The sequence below is a fragment of the Lagenorhynchus albirostris genome, chromosome 11, assembly GCF_949774975.1.
Source record: "Lagenorhynchus albirostris chromosome 11, mLagAlb1.1, whole genome shotgun sequence".
Lineage (NCBI taxonomy): Eukaryota > Metazoa > Chordata > Mammalia > Artiodactyla > Delphinidae > Lagenorhynchus > Lagenorhynchus albirostris.
Genome location: NC_083105.1, coordinates 29,294,731 through 29,305,882, shown reverse-complemented (window position 1 = coordinate 29,305,882; position 11,152 = coordinate 29,294,731).

Here is an 11,152-nt window from a genome sequence, read left to right as displayed (position 1 = left end):
TTTTCTCATTTTTCTGATTAAACTTATTAAAGTTTTTCTGCAGACAAAGACCATAGGGTCCTGCTCTGCTTCAATAGCACCTATTACAATTTGCCTTTTATTTATTTTTCTGCTTACTCTGTGTGTGTGTGTGTGTGTGTGTGTGTGTATTCCTCAATGGAGTGAGATCATACTTGCTTTTTATGTTGTTGTTTTCACCGTAAAATCTCTAGCATCTATCACAAAGTTCTGCACAGAGTAGGAGTTTAAATATTTGTTGAATGAATGAACAAATACATGAAGATCATGGTTTAATCTACTCACAGCTAAAATATTATATATGCCAAAGGATTCTGAATTCGATTTGGAGTCTGATGAATATGTTTTAAGAAATAAACCATAATGGAGGTAGTTCCAGGATTATGTGAGGTCTTCCAAAAGTCTGGGAGATATCCAAATCTCCCCACACTTCTTAGGCTGTGTCATGAAAGCATTTAAGTTTGTTTCTTTTGCCTCACAGTAGAGTCTTTAAACTTTCACTTCTCAATCAATTTGTGCTTCAGAAATATTCATACTATGAGTCTCACAGATTTAACAGTCTCTCACTGCCAATTTAAAATATGCCATCAACACTAAGTTGGCGTGCAAATGATAAAGAACACAGAACTTGTGGACAGGTGGTGGGATTAGTTCTTTCACTAATTTGCTGTTTTTTTTTCTCCCTGGGGCAGTTTTTTAACTTCTTTGGACTTTACAATCTTCATCATTATAATGAAGTCAGTAAGGTATAACTAGGTAAAAAAACAACAACAAAAGTAATAGTAAGCAGAGAAAATCAGTTACCATTTTAGATCTATGAAATAACATTAATTAAGAAAATTTTTTTCATTGGCAAATGTAATGAAATGTTCAAAGCCGTTGATCCAGTAATCCCCATATCTAGATATCAAAATATTAAGTGATTTATAATCAGAACAATAAGTTTTTCAACTCTACATAATTTTTTCAACATTATGTATTATTTTAGAGTAATAGAAAGTTGGACGAAATTCTAAATTAGAGGAGAAAAAAGCATGTGTAAGTGATTATATGGTAAACTCATGTGATGAAATATAATACATTACTAAAATTATACCAATATTATGTAATAAAGAGGAAACACTTTTATTCAAATAAATCAGTAAAAGTGCAATATATAATTTCATAATCTCTCTTTGCAGTGATATAGAGCTGTATGGTCTTGCATCAGCATACATACCTAACAATGAAATATTAAAGTGAAATCATTGACACAGTTATCTCCTTGAACAAAGATATCTTTATCTCTAGTCTCATAATTTTACACAACTTAATATCAAAATAATCATCTTACTAAGAAGCCATTCCTAATAATGAATAATTCCTAAATGCAGATATAGAATTCGTTATTTTATGGGTATTTTTTGTAATTATGATCTTATTTATGTATTCTTATCCCAACCAGAAATAAAGTGAAGAGTTTGACTGTCAAACGTATGTGGGAATTTTGGATAAAATCTTGAAAACTTTTCATTTAATTTTTATACTTTGACAATTATAATAGCTTTTTGAAATGAAATTATACTTTGTATTTCAAATTTGAGAAAAGATAAAATAAAAATTTATATATGTTATGAATTTATTCACATTTTTATTATAAATAATGTGAAAAATATTATGATACATTTTGTCAAGAACATCTTCCCTCATTTTATGCCCATATTAGTTTTGAAGAAAGTACTCTGGGTACTCAGAAAGCATTGCCTCACCTCAAAAATATAGTTTTAAATAAATGTACCGTCTGATGACCAAAGGAGGCTTTGCAGACATTATGCTTCATGTAAACACAAGCCAACCTCAAAAAAACCCTGGCTCAGTTTGCAAAAAGGAATCTTTTAGGTGACTGTTCTTAAACTTCATTAACTCTAATTTTCTGTTTCATCAGTAACGATCAGAATTCCTGAGGACTGTCCCCTAAGGTATTGGTCTAACTCACCAACATTTATAGAACCCAGTACAACAGATGTGATTTTCCCTCATTTTGCTTGCTGAAAATAATGTGGTGTTTTACCACAACTGCAGTTTTCTGGTTTCAGAACCCAACCCATAGAATTTCATTTGGTTTTCTAATTTGATCCAGCTGTTGAAATAGAACTTTTCTTTTCTCTTTTCTCCTTCTCTTCTCACCTCCCTTCTTTCCTTCCTTCCTTCCTTTCCTTTCTTCTTCTTCTACTTCTCCTCCCCTCTTTCTTCCTCTCTTCTCTCTCTCCAGTCAATTATTCTTTGGAAACTTATGGCTAAATGGAAGTAACATTGTTAAAAAGAAGTGAATTTTCAGCATCACAAATGCTACCGGCACACACCTGTTTCATAAGGCAGATACAAGGAGTAATGAAGACTTTACTAAATGTGCTCATCTTGTGTCACCTTGAACCTATCCCCTGCCTCCGCCTTCTAGAATCCAAGTTACTCCTTCAGATTCTTCTGGCAGAACCCCTGTTATAAAATATCTCTATTAACTCTTTCACCCTGAACACTCAAAATTAAGAAAAAGAAGGTAAATAAAAGCAGCTAGTTTGCATTATTGAATAATACTTTCAAACCTTCTGAGTAGCTGGCTGTGAGTGTGAGTATAGAGTCTAACCAAATGGTCTCCTTTGCTCTGACATTCGTTCATTCATTTAGTCCTTCATTCATTCACTCAAGATATATGGAATGTCCAACTGTGTGTTTAGAATTAGCCTTTGTTCTTGACAGATAGCAGTGGATAAGATGGACAAGGTCCCTGCTCTCAAGGAATTTTTTTGGGGAAAAGATAATAAACAAGACACTGTCCAAAAATAGTTTAAGTACTATGAAAAATAAAATAAGGTAAAGGGATGGAAAGTGATGAGAACATATGCTGTTTTATAAATGGTGGTCATGGAAATGGAATTTGAGCATAGATCAAAGTGTCCCAGACAGAGGAAAGAGCAAATATAAATGTCCTGAGGTAGGACCAAATTAGCATGTTACAGGTGAGAGTTAAGTGCAGAGGTTTGGACAAGGAAGTGTTTGTGTAAAGCCTTATAGATTGTGATGTGGGGTTGTGTAGGAGTGGGGTAGAGAGAGAGGGTTAGTGGAAGCAGGAAAATCACTCAGAATATTTCACATCCCAGGTGAGAGATGATGGTGTTGAATTGGTTGATAGCAGAGTTGATGAAAAGGGGACTTATTGAGGATATACTTTGGCTGTTATGTTAGTAGTATTTAACTGATGGATTACCAAAAAACTTCCCAGATTTTGGGTGAACTAATCAATGACTGTAGCATACTGACAAGTAACAACGTTTGATTATTTCAATAACATGAAGGGAATGAAAATCATATTACATTCTTTTGGACAACAAAAAGCTAAGAATATTAATAATGATTAGTTGAAAAACAGGTGCACTAATTACTACCTAATAAGTAAAACTCATATTTCTTGTTTAAAATGCAGGGGGTTTATTACAGTACACTAGTGATTTGAAAAGGCTTTCTCTACTATTCCTTCTTTCTTTTTTTTTTTTTGGCTTTCTAAAATTTACACTTATAGATTTTTTTTAACATCTTTATTGGAGTATAATTGCTTTACAATGGTGGATTAGTTTCTGCTTTATAACAAAGTGAATCAGTTATACATATACATATATCCCCATATCTCTTCCTTCTTGCATTTCCCTCCCTCCCACACTCCCTATCCCACCCCTCTAGGTGGTCACAAAGCACCGAGCTGATCTCCTTGTGCTATGCAGCTGCTTCCCACTAGCTATCTATTTTACATTTGGTAGTGTATATATGTCCATGCCACTCTCTCTCTTTGTCCCAGCTTCCCCTTCCCCCTCCCCATATCCTCAAGTCCTTATCTGGTAGGTCTGCATCTTTATTTCCACCTTGCCCCTAGGTTCTTCATGACCATTTTTTTTTTTTTTAGATTCCATATATATGTGTTAGCATGCAGTATTTGTTTTTCTCTTTCTGACTTACTTCACTCTGTATGACAGACTATAGATCCATCCACCTCACTACAAATAACTCAATTTCGTTTCTTTTTATGACTGAATAATACTCCATTGTATATATGTGCCACACCTTCTTTATCCATTCATCTGTTGATGGACACTTAAGTTGCTTCCATGGCCTGGCTATGGTAAGTAGAGCTGCAATGAACATTGGAGTGCATGTGTCTTTTTGAATTATGGTTTTCTCAGGGTATATGCCCAGTAGTAGGATTGCTGGGTCGTATGGTAGTTCTATTTTTAGTGTTTTAAGGAACCTCCGTAATGTTCTCCATAGTGGCTGTATCAATTTACATTCCCACCAACAGTTCAAGAGGGTACCCTTTTCTCCATACCCCCTCCAGCATTTATTGTTTGTAGATTTTTTGATGACGGCCATTCTGACCAGTGTGAGATGATATCTCATTGTAGTTTTGATTTGAGTTTCTCTAATGATTAATGATGTTGAGCATTCTTTCATGTGTTTGTTGGCAATCTGTATATCTTCTTTGGAGAAATGTCTATTTAGATCTTCTGCCCATTTTTTTTTTTTTTTCTGCCCATTTTTGGATTGGGTTGTTTGTTTTTCTGATATTGCCTCTTAATTCAATTAACAAATATTTATTAACTGCTTACTATAAGCCAGGTCTTAGGGAAATAACACAAAAGAGTGCATGGACATAGTCACAAAACTTACAGTCAAAATACTGAAAAGTTTGCTCCATGTTCTTCTGTAGTTTAGTGCTGTAGAGAAGTCCAAGGCAGGTGTAATTATTTTCCTCCTGTGGATAGACTCTTCTATTTATTGTTGTTTGTCCCACATTATACCTGTATGATGTTTTTGTGGTTGGTGTTATGTTCATTTTTGATATCCAAGTACATTACCAGGTTTCATTAAGACTGTTTTCTTTCCATTAATACTTCATGAGCCCCCTTGTAAGCTGCAGATTCCAGTCTTCAACTCAGAATGTTTCTCCAATTTTGCTTTTGATTATTTGTTTTGCACAGTTTGAATTAGTTTCTTTTTTAAGAACAGCAATTACCCATGGGATGGTTTTCTCCGTCTGTTTTTATTTGTCATCACACTGAAGTATTCACACCTTTGTCTTTTTCCTTTGCCTTCTCTCTGCAGTGTTGATTTACCTCTTTACTGTTTCTGAAACGACCTTATTTTTCTCATAATGTATTTTCATTTCTTTAAACTCTGCCTATCACCCAGATCTCTCTTTCCCTCTATCTCAGTATCTCTTGTGTCATAAATGCTACTTTTTCAATATGTATTTAGAACTTTTCAAAATTTCTGTTTTCTAGATAAATGATTTTCAGAGCAGTGATTCCCCCCACCCAACGCCAGTTCAGTTCTCCTTTTTATTGTATGTTGCAGAATATTTTCCTAAAGTTCTAGCTGTTTTAACAATGTTTTCTCATCCTTGAGCGATCTCTACTCAGGCTGGCATTTTGCCCATCAACAAACACTTCAGATTCTTCTTGTCTTTTTCTCTCTTTCGGTTTTTAAAAAATAATCCTTTTATATATTAAGCAAGGAAACTAAGTGGTATGCAGCATTCTGGTCTTCCACAATGATTTTTAGACTGTGAATTTGCTGAGCTAAGGAGGAAATTCCTGGTTCTATCACCTGGTCATCTTATCTTTCCAGATACAATGAAAAGAGGAAAGTTTCAAAAATAGCATAGAAAGGCAAAAGCTCATCATTTCTGTGGCTCTGCCAAGAAACATAAAAACAAAAAGCCTGTATAAGATGTTATAAAAATGAATTGCCTATTTCCAAACTTACTCTGTTGCACATGGAATACCATTTTTTTTGGAATACCATTTTTATCCATTTTGCATGTAACTTATTGAAACTCCAATCCCAAAATTAGTGCAAAAAATATTAATTAAGGCATAAGATTAAAGAATATAAAAGCTCTTGTTCTTTCAGAAATTGACTCTAGATAAATAGTAGTGTTGGCTCTTCGACAATGGCCTCAACAATATTTTTTTTAGATCTGTCTCCTCAGGCAAAGGAGACAAGAACAAAAATAAAGAAATGAGATCTGATCACACTTAAAAGCTTTTGCACAGTGAAGGAAACGGTCAACAAAATTAAAAGGTTACCTACGGAATGGGAAAAAATATTTGCAAATGATATGTCTGATAAGGGGTTAATATCCAAGATGTATAAATAACTCATACCACTCATATAAAAAAAAAGCACAGCCCAATTAAAAAATGAGCAAAGGATCTGAAAAGACATTTTTCCAAAGACATACAGATGGCCATCAGACACATGAAAAGATGCTCAACATCACTAATCATCAGGCAAATACAAATCAAAACCACGACAAGACACCACTTCATATCTATCAGAATGGCTATCATCAAAAAGATAACAAGTAAGAAGTGTTGGCAAGGATGTGAAGAAATGGGAAACTTGTACACTGTTGGTGGGAAGTAAATTGGTATAGCTACTATGGAAAACAGTATGGAGGGTCCTCAAAAAATTAAAAATAAAACTACCATATGATCTAGCAATTCTACTCCTGCGTATATATTCAAAGAAAATGAAAACACTAATTTGAAAAGATATATGCACCTCAGTGTTCATAGTGCCATTATTTACAATAGCTAATATATGGAAGAAATCTAAGCGTCTATCAACAAATGAATAAATAAAGAAGACGTGTGTGTGTGTGTGTGTGTGTGTGTGTGTGTGTGATGGAATATTACTCAGCCATAAAAAAAAAAATTGCCACTTGCAACAACCTGGATGGACCTGGAGGATATTATGCTTAGTGAAATAAGGCCAACAGAGAAAGACAAATACCGTACGTTAACACTTATATGTGGAAACTAAGAGATAAGACAAATGAATGAATATTTTAAAAAAATAAACAGATTCACAGATACAGTGAACAAACTAGTGGTTACCAGTAGTAAGAGGAATGGGGGAAGGGCAAGATAGGTGAAGGGGATTAAGAGGTATAAACTACTAGGTATAAAATAAAAAAGACACAGGGATGTAATATACAGCACAGGGAATATAACCAATATTTTATAGTAACTTTATGTGGAGTATAATCTGTAAAAGTATCAAATTACTATGTTGTAACCTGATACCTACTTGTACTGTAAGTCAACTATACTTCAGTTAAAGAACAACCAAACCAATACATTGTACACCTTAAACTTAAACAATGTTATATATCAATTATGTCTTAATAAGAACAACCCGCCCCCCAAAAAATAGTAGTGTTGGTTTCCTTACTCTGACCGACAAGGAACCAGTATTTTTTTGGTAGGATAATTATACCTTGCCACCAACCAAATATGACCATTCCATATTTGAAGAGTTTGTATTAGAAGTCTTTTTACTTTTAGCCATTGTCATAGGTACAGGGTAGCATCTTATTGTGTTTTGTTTGTTTTGTTTGTTTTGTTTTCTGTTCTTTAAATTAAAATTATATATATATATATATTACAAGTGTACAACATGATGATTAGATAGACATGTAAATAGTCAAATGATTACTACAGTCAAGCTAACTAATGTATCTTCTCACAGAGTCACCATTTTCTTTTCTTTGTGGTAAAAGCATCTGAAATCTACTCTCTTAGCAAATTTCCAGTATTCAAAACAGTATTATTAACAATAGTCATCATGAGCTTTTAAACAGCATTTCCCTGAGGACTACGTGATCTGTACATGTTGTACATCGTTGATCTTACCATACATTTTTTGGGTTATTTACATATTTTCTTTCATGAAATGTCTGTTCAAAAGTTTGTCCATTTTTTGAAGGTTGTTTGGTCTTACTGAAGTTAAGTTTATGTGTGTATACACACACACACACACACACACACACACACTCTGGATAAAAGTTCTTTGTTAAATATATGTATTGGAAATGTTATCTCTCAGTCTGTAGCATTCTTTATTTTTCTTAAAATGTCTTTTGAAGAGTAAAAATTTTAATTTTATTAAAGTCCAACTTATAAACTTTTTTTTATTACGGTTCATGTTTTATGTATCATATCTAGGAAATTTTTACTTACCTCAAGTTCACAAAGACTTTCTCCTATGTTTTCTTCTAGAAATTTTATAGTTTTAATTTTTACACTATATTTATGATCCCTTTTGAGTTAATTTAATTTTTATGTAGAGTATAAGGTAATGGTCAATTTGAATTGTTTTTCATACCAATATCTAGTTGTTCCGGGACCATTTGTTAAAGTGCCTTTCTGTCCCGTTTCAATTGCCTTGTCACTGTCATTGAAAATCACTTGACTGTATACGTATGGGCTCATTTCTGGGCTCATTTCTCTTTTGTTCAATTGATTTTTATATCTATCCCTTGGCTAATGCCACACTATCTTCACAGAACTTTTTTAAAAGTGTAAATGATCAATTTTTTTCTTGGAAAAAGAGCTTTGTATCTACTCAGTTGTTTGCATTTTCATGTAAAATTTAGAATCAGCTTGTCAATTTCTATATAAAGTCTTATTAAAATTATGATTGAAATTGTGATGAATCTATAGGTCAATTATCTTACAATAATGAATTGTCAAATGATGAACACTGTATATGTCTCCACTGTTAAGGTCTCCTTTGACTTCTTTTTTTTTTAAATATCTTTATTGGAGTATAATTGCTTTACAATGGTGGGTTAGTTTCTGCTTTATAACAAAGTGAATCAGCTATACATATACATATATCCCCATATCTCCTCCCTCTTGCGTCTCCCTCCCACCCTCCCTATCCCACCCCTCTAGGTGGTAACAAAGCACTGAGCTGATCTCCCTGTGCTATGTGGCTGCTTCCCACTAGCTATCCTTTGATTTCTATGAGGGATATTTTATAGTTTTTTATGTATATGTCTTACATTTCTCCTGTTAAATTTATTCATAAGTTTTCAAACATGCATTTTATAATTCTAAGATAAACAGAATAAAAAAAATCCAGGTTTTTGCTACTGGTAAGCAAAAACAAACCTGATTCTTGTATATTAACCTTGCATTCTGTGGTCTTGCTAAACTGACTTATTAATTTTAGTAGGTATCTTTTATTTTTATCTTAGTATTTTTATGACTATATTCATGTCATTTTCAAATGGAGATGGTTTTACATCTTCGAATCTTCATTCTTTTCATTTATGTTTCCTGTCTACTGCATTATCTAGCACTTTCTGTACAATGTTTAATAGAAGTGGTAAGATTAGTCATTTTTGTTTTTTCCTGATCTTAGGGAAAAATGCCCCATTTTCTAATACCGTCATATTGAGGGATAGAGTTTCAACAGATGAATTTTGGAATGTCACAGACATTCAGGCCATAACAGAAAGGGAATGGATAAATGAGAGAATGAGGAAGTAAGCCAGGGAAGAGGTGGAGGAGATACCAATAAGAATATTGAAGGAAAAAAGATATTTTTCTTCCCCAGTCTGTTAGCAATGCAACTCCTTGTCCCCTAGCTAATGGATTAGGCCTATGTTTAATTTCATTTCTCTATCAAAGCCTTTTAAAATTACTTATACCTTGTCTCTTTCAGAATATAAACAAATTCCACTGTTGGTTGTAAAACAGCAATGAGATTATATCAGTGAATACAGTTGTCAACCAAAAGCTGTCATATCAATGCAAAGTATTGCTATTGTTATTATTACTACTGAAAGAAAACCCAGTGAAAGGATATAAACTGAGGGATGTTAACTAAACTTATTGTGCTGATTGTTTCACCACTATATATATAGTATGTGTGTAAACACCAAATTATTATGTTGTATAGTCGTCCCTCGGCATCCATTGCAGATTGGTTCCAGGACTTCCCACAGATACCAAAATCCATGGATGCTCAAGTCCCAGTCAGTCCTCTGTATCTGTGGACCTGCACCCACGGATTCCATTAACTTCGTATCACTACATGTGTTCATTGAAAAACATACGTGTATAAGTGGACCTGCACAGTTCAAACTGGTGTTGTTCAAGGGTTAATTGTACACCTTAAAGATAATGTTATTATTTATAGTATTTGTAATAATATTTGTAATTATATCTCAGTAAAACTGGGAAAAAATACATGCTTGCCCATGTGAAAAAATAAGCCAAAACAACTTCAAATCAATTTGCTATTTTCAGAGTCAAAAAGGACGAAGGTCAAGGAGTTCTAACAACCTATGAAAAGACTCTGTTTACATTATTACCTGATTTCCAGTTTTTGCCCACTAGAGCCAAAGGCATTCTTTCTCAGAAAGGAGTTTAAAGTGGACCCTAGATATCTGAGAAAATGTAGGCTTTGTGAATGTGACAGCAACTTTTATATCGCAGCTGTGTTCTACAGCCCACTCATGAGTAGCTGAGTTTTCTGCACTAACTTTCCCTTTCAGAAACTACGAACTCTATCATCACTCATCTTAGGTAAATAGATTTCTAGTATATTTATCAATGAGAGTTGCTGAAGCTAGGAAGCTATACCAGAGGAAAAAATCCATCTATCAGTCCAGATGTTATGAAAAGGGTCTTAATCAAAATAACAGCATTCATGAACAGCTGGTCTCATAAGCTTTATTTATCATTTCCTAGACCTCAGAAAAAGCTTTGTGAGTTGTAGGTGGCCTGGTATTTCTCACAGTGTTCCAGATGTTTTTCCTGAAGTCAAAGACAGCCACAGGAAATTTGTTTAGCATTATAATTTTTAATCAGGAACAGGGACACAATACTTTTGACTTTCATTTCCTCTCAGAATCTTTTCAGGTATTACCATGTCATTCATTTTTAAAGTTGATTGAAATAATATCTCACTTTCACATCCCACTGTTATTAACTACAGGAAATCAAGTATACATTTTTTTTTTGTTTTTATTTTCTCCAGACCTAGCATAGCTCCTGTCATATTCTATGTCTTCAATAAATGTGTGAATTAAATAAATATGTGAATGAATGATCAAATTAATTAGAATTTTACTTTTTCTCTTATGAGCATGTTAAGATTACAAGAAGATACCCCCTCCATACACAACCCCCACATACATGGTTTTGTGAGAAGATAAGAAAAAGTAAATTATTTCAAGAGAAATGTTTTATATTTTTTTACATATTGAGGCCAGATCAGGTGGCCTCATGGATTCTTCATAAACTAG